The sequence below is a fragment of the Lissotriton helveticus genome, chromosome 1_2, assembly GCF_964261635.1.
Source record: "Lissotriton helveticus chromosome 1_2, aLisHel1.1, whole genome shotgun sequence".
NCBI lineage: Eukaryota > Metazoa > Chordata > Amphibia > Caudata > Salamandridae > Lissotriton > Lissotriton helveticus.
Window position 1 is genome coordinate 334,943,951 of NC_136058.1, and position 8,142 is coordinate 334,952,092.

General features: G+C 54.8%; 1 pseudogene; it reads left to right on the forward strand.

Annotated features, from left to right (window-relative positions):
• The first annotated feature begins 6,547 nt into the window (after nt 1–6,547).
• On the forward strand, nt 6,548–7,684 carry LOC144808278 (18S ribosomal RNA; annotated as a pseudogene).
• The last annotated feature ends 458 nt before the right edge of the window (nt 7,685–8,142 follow it).

The following is an 8,142-nucleotide window of genomic DNA, read 5'->3' on the forward strand; positions in this document are numbered from 1 at the left end:
GGAGACTTTTTAAGCTAACACTTTCTTCCTGAACCTTTACCGCGTCTTTTATATTTTTACATACAGTTTTAGTTGCTTAATTACAGTGATTACTTTATGATGTGTCCTATATGAGACACATTGATAACGATTGGTGCACATTTTATACCTCTTAATGACAGAAAACAACCAGGCGAGACTCCGTTGTCAACGTGATCTTAAGAAGCTGCAGTTTTGTTTGGAATCTAATATCTTCATGTTATTGTTGCCAGACCATGTTAATTAAAACAACTGGACAAAGTCACAATTCCATTGCACTAAAGGGCATTGTGATTTCAGTGGAAATTCCTCCCATTGTGTTTCCTTGAGAGAAGAATCACATCACTTCAGAGTTAGAGGGTCATTATGTCCTGATTAGGCGCTGATGTTTGGACTAAGGCTGCTGCTCACAAATGAAAGGGACTCTTAAAGGCATGATGAGTAACCCTGGGTGGAGCTAGTGTAGTGTCACTACGTGGAGTTCCACAGAGTTATGAAAAAACTCAGTGGAACTCGGCTCCACTCCTCCACCCTTCTCCACAGAAGCAGGGCCCGGGGCCTGGGCTCCGGCGGGCCCCGGGGTGCAGGAGCCCTCCGTCCTGTCAAGGGTCCGTCTGCCCGGGATGGGGGTCCCTGGTGCCTGGGAGGTTACCCCTCTCCTCGGCCTGGCTGGGTTCAAAAGTGGGGGCCGTTTCCGGGGCCTGGGCTCGGGCAGGCCCTGGGGTACAGGAGCCCATTTCCTGCGGCCAGCCAAGGGTGTGAGTGCCCGTCACGGGGGTCCACCGGGCCAGGGCATGCCCCCCCTGCTTGCCTGCTTGTCAAGGTGTCTGCGGGACCTGAGTCAGAGTTCTGTTGGGGCCCCCCCTCGTAGACCCATGCCCGAGACCCAGCTAAGGGCTCTGATGAGCCCCTGGGAAGCAGAGACCCCGAGCCCTCCAAGGGCAGGCGGAGCTCTTCCTTTAGGGTGCAGGGAGGGCTGATGGGCGTCCTTCGGGTCAGGCCATCTGGTCGCGTCTTTTCCCCCTCACCATCTGGTCATGCTTAATGCTTTCCAATGGGATGACAAGATGGCCGGGCTGCCCTGGAAGTCCAGATGAGGTCTCGTTTCCCTTCCTTATCCCAGCCAGGGCTCCAGGAGGTTGGGCGCATCCGCGCCTTGGGTCCCCTCCGTCACTCAGTGCGCACGGGTTACCAGAAAAGTGGGTACCTTTCCTCTGGATTACTAGGGAAAGGGTATGCCGGAACCTCTCATGGGCTGGGGGCTCTCTGCCAGCAACCAGATGGGCTAGGGCCGGTCAAGGCCCCCCCTGTCCGGACTCCGTCCTCCGGCCTGCCGCTTGGCAAAGTGCCCCGGACGGACCCCATCGGGCCCGGGCAGTCCCCTCTTGCTCTTGCGCTCTGGCCGGACGCTCCCTATACTGGGCTCCGTCGTCCGTTCTGCCCGTCCCCCAGTTCGGCTTAGGTCAGGAGCTCCAGCAGGGGCCTTTGGTGGCTCTGGGGTGAAGGGTGCCCTCCCCACCCTGGGCCGCATCCTCAGGCCTGCCGCATTGCAGGGCACCTGGGATGTGGGTCTTGGGGAGGCCTCCACGGCACATGCCAGCCCGGGACCTCCGGCCGGGCCAGGGGACCTAGCTCCATCCCCCTGCTCTGCCATGGTCCCAGAACGGGGGGCCGTCGGGCCCGGTTAGGCCTCCCTCCTGCTTCGCCATCCTGTCAACATGCCTGGGGGACCCCAGGTCAGAGGTGCGCCGGGGACCCCGGTCCGCAGGACTGGGCCTGAGACCCAGCCGGAGACTATGAGCCCCCAGGATGCAGAGTCACAGAGCCCTCCAAAGGGCAGGTGGGAGCCCTCCTGCAAAGGGTCAAAGCGGGCAGATTGGCGTCCTTCGGGCCCAGCCATCTGGTCGCGCCTTTCCCCTTGGCCATCTGTTCATGTGCAAAGCTTAACAATGGGGCGACCAGATGGCCAGGCTGCCCTAGAAGTCCTGATGAGGGCTTGTTTGCCTTCCCGATCCCAGCCAGGGCTTCAGGAGGTTGGGTGTATCCGCGCCTTGGGTCCCCTCAGTCTTGGGGTGCCCGATTGGTTACCAGAAAGGGGGTACCCATCCTCCGGATTACTAGGGACAAGGTACTCGGGAACCCCTCTCGCCCCAACAGTCTTCAGCTGGCAGTCGGACCGGCCAGGATGCCCATTCAGCCCGGGGCACCCTACACCAGCCCAACGTGTGGCTTGGTGTCCGGGATGGGGGCCCACGGACCGAGGGAGGCCTCACCTGTGCCTGGGAGCCCCAATGGGGTCCAGAGGCCCCAGACTCACTGTCCTGGACTGACGCTCCGCCAGGGGCCTGAGACTGGGTTCCACCGGGCCTGGGGAGCCTGTCCCTGCTTGGCTGGGTACAAGAGCTCTGGAGGGGCCCTCCCCAGAGCTCCGTTCTCAGGCCTACCGTGTGGCAGGGAGCCCGGGATGGGGTCCTGCGGCCCCCGAGAGGCCCCACCACGTGCCTCTGGGTACGGGATTCATGACGGGGTACAGAGACCCGCCGGGTCTGGAGAGGGTGTTCCCGCCCTGGGCTCCGTCTCCCGGTCTGCAGTTCCACCAGGGTCCCAGGGTGGGGTTCCATAGTGCCCAGGGAACCTCCCCCCCACTTTGCTGGGTTTAGGAGCTTGGGCAGGGCCCCTGAGGGCCCTGGGGAGGGCAGCCTCCGCACCCCGGGCTCCGTCCTTGTGCCTGCAATGTGGTAGGGTGCCTGGGACGGGGTCCTGCGGGCTGGGGGAGGGTTCCCCTGTACCTCTGGGCCTGGGAGCCCCGGCTGGCTTCAGGGGCCCCACCGGGGGCCCTTGGGAGGGTGGCCTCCCTACCCAGGCTCTGTACTCGGGCCTGTCGCATGGCAGGGTGCTCGTGACTGCTTCCTGTGGGCCCAGGGAGGTGACCCCTGTGCCTCTGGGCCTTGGAGTCCTGGCTGGGTTCAAGGGCCCTATCGGGCCCCGGGTCAGGTTCTCCAGCCCTGGGCCCTGTCACCCTGCCAGCCGCTCTGCCAAAGGCCCAAGACGGCGTTCCGTTGTGCCCGGGGAGTCTACCTCTTCTTGGCTGGATCAGACGCTCCAGCTGGGGCCATTGAGGGCCCCGGGGAGGGTGGCCTCCCCACCCCGGGTTCTGTTCTCGGGCCTGCCACATGGCAGGGTGCCTGTGACAGGGTTCTGTGGGCCCAGGGAGGCTTCCCCTGCACCTCTGGGCCTCAGAGCCCTGGCTGGGTGCCCGGGACGGGTCCCGCAGGCCCGGGGAAGCTTCTCCGGATCGGGAGCTCCCACCCTGGGCCCCATCCTCGGCCTGCCAGTCTGCCGGTCTGCCAAGGGCCTGGGACGGGTGTCCGTCTGTCCTGTGCCGACCTCCCCTGCTTTGTCTGCTTGTCAAGGTGTCTGCGGGCCTCGGATGGGAGTTCCTGTCGGCTCCCCAATGCAGCCCCATGGCTGAGGCCCAGCTATGGCCCGGGCCTCTGGCCCCCCATACCCCGGCACCCACTCGCCCTTTTTTTAGGGCACATAGTGACCAGATTGCCGCCCTTCGAACCCAGCCATCTAGTCGCGCCTTTCCCCCGGCCATCTGGTCACGTGCAATGCTTTCTAATGGAGGGAACAGATGGCCGGGCTTCCTTGAAAGTCGAAATGAGGGCTCATTTGCCTCCCTGATCCCAGCAAGGGCTCTTGGAGGTCAGGCACATTCCCACCTTGGGTCTCCTCCGTCACCCGGTGTACCCGGATTACAAGAAATAGGGGTATTTTTCCTCCAGATTACGAGGGAGAGGGTCAGTCAGACCTCCACGAGGTCCAGCGATTCTGAGACAGGGGAAGGCAGGACCTGGGCCCACCTGCCATGGCCCCAGGGTCCCCAGTTCTGCATCTGCCTCCTAGCCCTTACCGATGGGCCTTTCCTCCGAGCCTGCCTACCCCGGGAGCGGGCAGGGATGTGAAGCCAGGATACCACACACAGGGCGGCCTACCAGGGGGAGGCCCTGGCCGTACTCCAATCTATTGGGCACGCTCGGTTTGCTTTGGGATGGACTGCTTAGTCATGGGCCATCCAACTCAAGGGCCTGCCACCTGACCCTTCCCCTTACCCAGCAGAGCAAAGGCCGAGTGGCCCAGGCAACTCGTGCCTCCCCAGTGGTCTGACCAGAGCGGAAGGGGTCGGGTGGCACTGATGGAGCAAGGTTTCGTACTTAAAGACACTTGCCCGGATTGAATCCTCTCGAATAATATGTAATAATGTATCCAATATGTTTTGTAAATACTATTAATTGCAGCACACAACATTTGCTTAATCTAGGCCAAGCTTTCCAATGGGGTTTTACTAACAAGTAAATCGAGTGTCTAATATTGTTGCCAAAAACACGGGAGTCTTCTGCGCATGCGTCTACTGCATCTACGTAGTATGACGTCTTTCGCTTTGGTGGGAAATCTTTGCAGCTGCGCAGTTGTATTAGAGATGGCCATTTTGAATCTCACATGTTAATGCATATGCTACGCTTCAAACTAAACCTCACTTGTCTTACTAAACTATTAATGCCATAGTTAAAATTAATTAAGGGGAATAGAGTAGGAATAAGTGGTATACAGTGTATTAATTTATGTTCGTATTCTAACGTGTTTTTCTTTGACTTTATTATTAGTTTGTATTTGGGCCTGAGGGTGACTAAAAGCGCCATCTTGTCATAGGGGATGCAAGTTCATTGGACTCTGTAAAACTTCACGATGTGACATTGAAAGTCTGTCAAAAGTACAGTTTATTTAGCTTCTAGAGCACCTGAATCACCCCATAGGGGTATCTCCGCGCTAGGACCGCCACAATAAACCAAGGAGGGACAATCAGAACAGTGAGGTTTTCAGCGGCTTTCTGAATGCCAGATAGTCCGTACATTGATGCAGGTGAATGGGGAGTTCGTTCCAATACTGTGGGGCCTTATGGTAGAAGGCTTTGCTACATAGGCGGGTTTTTTAAAGCGCAGGACTTGGAGCAGTGCTTTTGCTCCAGAGCGCAAGTGACCAGACGATGCGCCTGGGAATAGAGCACAGTGACACGGAGATGTGCCTGGGAACAGCACCTTATTGACCCGGAGAAATTTTGCATACAATGTTGTAAAACCAAAGTAAAATGTGGGTGGGAAAATAAAGCATGGGAATATAATTAGGGGAGGGAACATAGAACAATGAACCTAAGAAAATTGACATTACATAGTATGGTGTGATGGCTTCTTCCCTTCCCTTTGTCCAATCACCAGTAGGGGATTCACGAACATTGAAACATTCGGGGGCTGTACATTCACTGAGAATAGTATAACTAAGGTAGGCTCAGTCAGTTAGATTGTTAGACTTGTCACAGACCTGTCACCAAACCATCATTGCTGCAGAAGAAGGCGGATGCCTTGGAGGTCAGAGACGCTGCTCGAGTACTCTGACAGAAGATTCGAAAAGGAGAGACCGAGAGAAAGAAGAGTTGGGGAGATTGCTGAGGGAGAAGAATCTGTCCATCCAGAAGGGGAAGAATCGAGGAGAGTAGCACCAGAGAGGGGTGTAACGCTGGTGTTGCCTTTAGAAGAGGTTACCTGTCCTGTCCTGAACCTGTCCTGATCTGTTGGCTCCTGACTACTCGGGAGTCCCTTTTCCAGCTCCTTGGCCAGGGGTTGGTCATCACACCATTCTAGGTAAATATAAATCTGTGTGGTATTTCCTTGTACCATTTTCCTTTTTCACCCTTCCCAGGTACCAATGTCATGAGATTTTATTAAGTCTTTATAGTTTGCTTTGATCATTATTTTCTCCTTGATAAGTTGGTGTTTGACATGTATTGGTATGTGACTCACAAAATATTTGCATAGATAACGTTTTTAAAACTCTCCTGAGTCTGTGGTCATTCAAAGAAATAAAGGTAAATGTCATTTTTTGCCTATTATGCTAACAACCTGATCTATCGACCAGAGTAAATTAAAAACGAAGGTGTTAAGGATTGGTAAGAATTGGTGTACAGGTGAAGATATATTTCAAGGTAAATTCAAGTCCTGATTGCCAGCGTATGATTGCCAGCTTATGATATGAATGTTTTATGGGCCCAGGTGAGTATGGTGTTTTGGAATAAACCCAAGCTGGTAATCTCGCTGCATCAGCACCAGTCTCCGGCGCTGCGCCCCGGCAGATTCGTAGGCCCCGCTCGCCACGCCGTCACCCCTCTCCACCCAGTGCATTTCCGCAGCAGCTCGGAATGACCGTTTCGTGGGGTACAGCTGCAGCCAGACTCTGGCACCCCTGTGTATCGCTCACGCAGCGCCTCGGCCCGCCTCTCTCCTTCCGGGGAGACGCCGGGGCCCACCGGTGCCTGTGCGACCGTACCACTCCACCCCTCCAGGAAGCCCTCCGGCCCAGGCGGCCGAGCTCCTTCCCCATGTCGGCTCCCGAGAGGGATGGGTGTGCGAAGATTGTCTGTCGGGGAGACGGACCCGCGGCACCCATACCCCACCTTGTCAGCAGGTGTGCCTTCCTGGTTGGTCCGCCAGTTGCATATGCTTGTCTCAAAGATTAAGCCATGCACGTGTAAGTAAACATGGCCGGTACAGCGAAACTGCGAATGGCTCATTAAATCAGTTAAGGTTCCTTTGATTGCTCCATCTGTTACTTGTATAACTGAGGTAATCCTAGAGCTAATACACGCCGACGAGCGCTGACCTCCTAGGATGGGTGCATTAACATTTATCAGACGAAGACCAATCCGGGCTTGCCCGGCTGCTTTGGTGACTCTAGATGACTTTGGGCCGATATCACATCCCTGTGATGGTGACGATTTATTCGGATGTCGGCCCTATCAGCTTACGATGGTACTTCCTGTGCCTACCATGGTGACCATGGGTAACGGGGAATCAGGGTTCGATTCTGGAGAGGAAGCCTTAGAAACAGCTACCAAATCCAAGGAAGTCAGCAGGCGTGCAAAAATCCAAAGAAGTCAGCAGGCGCACATTACCCACTCCCGACTCGGTGAGCTAATGACGAAAAATAGCAATACAGGATTCTTTCGAGGCCTTGTAATTGGAATGAGTACACTTTAAATCCTTTAACGAAGATCCTTTGGAGGGCAAGTTTGGTGCCAGCAGCTGCATTAACTCCTGCTCCAATAGAGTACATTAAAGTTGCCGCAGTTAAAAGCTCGGAGTTGGATCTTGGGATCGAGCTGGCGGTCCGCTGGGAGGCGAGCTACCACCTGTCCCAGCCCCTGCCTCTCGGCCCCCACTTGATGCTTTTGACTGAGTGTCCTGGGGGTCCGAAGCGTATACTTTGAAAAGTGTTCAAAGCAGGCTGGTTGCCTGAATACTTCAGCTGGGAATAATGGAATAGGACTCTGGTTCTATTTTGTTGGTTTTCGGAACTGGGGCCATGATTAAGAGGGATGGCCAGGGCATCGTATTGTGCCGCTAGAGGTGACATTTTTGGACCCGGGCAAGACGAACCAAAGCGAAAGCCTTTGCCAAGAATGTTTTCATTAATCAAGAACTAAAGTCGGAGGCTCGAAGACGATCAGATACCGTCATACTTCCGACCATAAACGATGCCGACTAGCGACCCGGCGGCTTTATTCCCATGACATGTCTCGCAGCTTCCGGGAAAACAAAGTTTTAGGGTTCCGGTGGGAGTATGCTTGCAAAGCTGAAACTTAAAGGAATTGACGGAAGGACACCACCAGGAGTGGAGCCTGTGGCTTAATTTGACTCAACAAGGGAAACCTCACCCGGCCCGGACACGGAAAGGATTGACCGATTGGTAGCTCTTTCTCGATTCTGTGGGTGATGGTGCATGGCTGTTCTTAGTTGGTGGAGTGATTTGTCTGGTTAATTCCTATAACGTTCAGTAAAAGAAAATGTATCCCTTAGGGTATAGATTGTACTTTTTTATATATAAGCTCCAGCAGCACACGGAACTTCGCTCCATACAATTACAACCATCACTCTTAGTGCACTACAGTGAAACACTTGCAAAAGAAATTATACATTCAAATCTATCAAAGATATACTATTTATTTTTGAAAATGTTAAAAACACATAAAAAAAGACATGTACATGAAATTAATTAAAAAACATGTTAAAA